Genomic DNA, 3,233 nt, shown 5'->3' with positions numbered 1-3,233 from the left:
AACAGATCATAGTTGCTGACAACCATTTACCAACAAGCAACACACAATCCTCCATCTCAGTCAACAATAAATCAAAACGGCAACAATAATCCGGCATTTCATAACCAAAATAAGCTAACTTCATCACACTCCTGCATTTCATAACCAAAACAGAATAGCCTCAACAACAAAATCAGAGAAAAAAATAATTCAAAATAACAAATACAAATCGAATTAAATCTTTTAAGTCAAAATAAATTCAAACATATCTCTGCAAAATCGAGTTGTTCCTCTTCCTCTACTGCAACTCCAAAGCTATCCGTTCTCAATCTTATATTTACACAAAAGGTACCAAACAAATGAAAAACTCACCACAATTCACTAATTGAAACACTAAACCTGAACTTGGTACTGATCTATTACTATAAAACCAATGAAGAAGATCCAAAGAAGCTAAACATAACCTGGGTTATAGAAGGCATATTATTGGAAGTAGTCAGGGGCCTAATTCTAGAAGCTGCCTGCATTGGTCTTTGCTGGTAAAGAGCTAAAGGAGGAACCCCACTAGGCCGTATTTGAGAGCCTATTATCCCCATGCTCGGCATTCCATGCATTATAGGCCTTGCCTGCAAAACATTGCCACAAACAACTGATCACATGGTGATCACAAAACATGAAATGAACACAATTAAGCATGATCATGATCAAATATTCCTTCATCAATTACGATTTCTAACATACAAACCAATTCTAGCTCAAACTACAGCAATCTGTAAAAATCATATATCTAGGCTTTCCTTAGCAAAATATCAAATTTCAATCAAAAACCTAAAGCAACCTTCAACTTAGACTCCCACACAAATCCAGCATGGACCCATCAACAACAGAAACCCGAATTCCAGTATTCGACATCGATCAATAAAAAAACAAATCAACCTTATTCATGAAATCACAAAACATAAATCAATTAAAAACACAATCATGAACAAATTACCGGAGAGAGGGAAGAAGAGGAGACAACAAAAATCGCAAACCCTAGACGATGAACAACAACAAAAATCGCATTTGCCTTGCGGATTTCAGCACCGAACTTAGCCGGTGTTTTGTCAATAGGCAACATGGCTAAAGCTCGCAATGCAAAAAAGAACCCATCCGGTTAGAAGAATGATAGTTAAAGCATAAATTATTTACAAACGGCAAAACAGGATCAAGCACTAGCGTGGCCTACGTTTCTTAAATTGAGTGTTTAGTTTACAAGCGGACAAGAACGCCTCATCACGAAGGAATTCATGCTTTGGTACCCAATTCTTGGGTACGCTTATTAGTTCACCATTAGAAAGGGCGGTTATGATCTGTTCAAAAAACCCCGCCTCAATTATTCTCTCGTAGTCCCCATCCGGGATTCGAGGTTTTTTACACTTGTGACCCAGGAGGTCTAACTTCTAGTTGTATGTCCTATACTCCCGGTTTTCCTCCTTGGTGGGAGCAGAAATAAGATAAAATCGATTCTTCCAGTCTGACCACTTAGACGGTTTTTTCCAGGGTCATCATGTACTAGGGGTAGGTGGTCAGTGTATACCAGGCTCTCCACCCGCCTGGGCTTCTGCTCAAATAGTGCATATGGGCAAAGGCCTCCCAGCCGGGGTTAATGTTATGCATCTCGCAGGCGGAGATATAGCCTAAGATGTTAACCCATGAATTAAGGGTTAACTGCCAAATACCCAGACCATACCCTAGAAGAATGGCGTTGATGGTGTTATGCAAAGGGAAGCGGAGACCGGCTAGAAACGCCGCCTCGTAGCAGCCGAAATACCCGTTTGAATTCGGCTGATCATCTTCCCAGACTATAGTGCCCATCTCAGGCGGCACGATGATTTTCCAATCTGCTCTAAGAGGACGTATTTTGACGAAGTCCTCTAAGTTTCTGGCCATGCTGGCCCTATCTTTGGCAGAGACGGCGATAAGAAAGGGTCGCCCTTACTATCCCATGTGGGCCTCTCCTCCTCCTCACTATCAACATCCGGCGTGAGAAGGTTGCTGCTACTGCTGCTTTGCTCTGAGCCGGATGAAGAGGTGGACTCTCCACCGCTCGCGTTCTCTGAAGGGTTTTTCTGTTCAACCCTGGATGGAGAGGCGGCATCTTCATCGCCTTCCTGACCCAACCCTAGTATTCCATCACTGGGAGTGCTTAGGGTGCCATGTGGAGATCCCCTTGTCATCTCAGCCTGATTAGAGTCAGGCGGCAATTCTTCAGAGGTTTCCCCTCTGTATTCTGGATCAACGGTTGTTTTCCTATTTCGAGCCATTGCGTCCTGCACAGAGACAGAGACGGTCGGTTTTGGAGAAGAAAAAGGAGAGTCCCAGTACCCAAAGGCGGCACCCCCAGTCCAAGACTCAGCCGTACCAAGAGAATGGCTGACCTCTAAATCGTGGTGTGCCGTGTGTGTGTTGGGTGAGCCCATTATTCTAACAATATATACAGTCGGGAAAATTTAAAAACCTCCAAAAAAGCAAGGAACAAAGGCGTTACCTTGTAGTTGAAAGAAGATGTTGGTGAAAGAAGTTGGAGATTGTTGACCAAAGATACCCTAGACGGTAACACTTTGAACGGACTGCAAATTGGCAAAAGAAAGCAAGGTTAATTACCAATGTTGCCCAAAGATACCACAGGCGGAAGAAACCGGCTGCGGTAGTTATACAGAATAAGTAGTCTGGAGTTTTTATGAAAGGTTGTCCAAAGACCCCCCAGACGGTATAAACCGGCTGAGGACTATTATAGGCAACTTATGAAGAAAATTATACGGAACTACCACTGGCGGCAAAAAGCCGGCTGTGCATCCTTTAAACCGGCTGAGGGTCTATTGAATGCAACTCACCATGAGATTGCTTGAAAATACCCAGACGGTGTAAACCAGCTGAGGGTCTATTGAATGCAACTCACCATGAGATTGCTTGAAGATACCCCAGACGGTGTAAACCGGCTGAGGGTCTATTGTATAAGTGCAACTCACAATGGGATTGCCTGAAGACGACCCAGACGGTATAAGCTGGTTGAGGGCCTACTGGATGCAATTCATCATGAGATTGCTTAAAGAAGCTCCAGACGGCATGAGACCGGCTATAGCTTTAAAAAAAATCAAGATGAAGAAACTGACAAGGTCGGAAGGATACCTTAGTGAGACGGGCAAAGAAATACTCAACCGGTATCCAGATGTATTGAAGTTGAAGGCTGTTTGCAAGAAAAAGCATGCGGG

Source organism: Chenopodium quinoa, unplaced genomic scaffold (genome assembly GCF_001683475.1).
Source record: "Chenopodium quinoa cultivar QQ74 unplaced genomic scaffold, ASM168347v1, whole genome shotgun sequence".
Classification (NCBI taxonomy): Eukaryota; Viridiplantae; Streptophyta; class Magnoliopsida; order Caryophyllales; family Amaranthaceae; genus Chenopodium; species Chenopodium quinoa.
The sequence above is the reverse complement of the archived record's forward strand: the minus strand, read 5'-3'. Positions refer to the sequence as shown.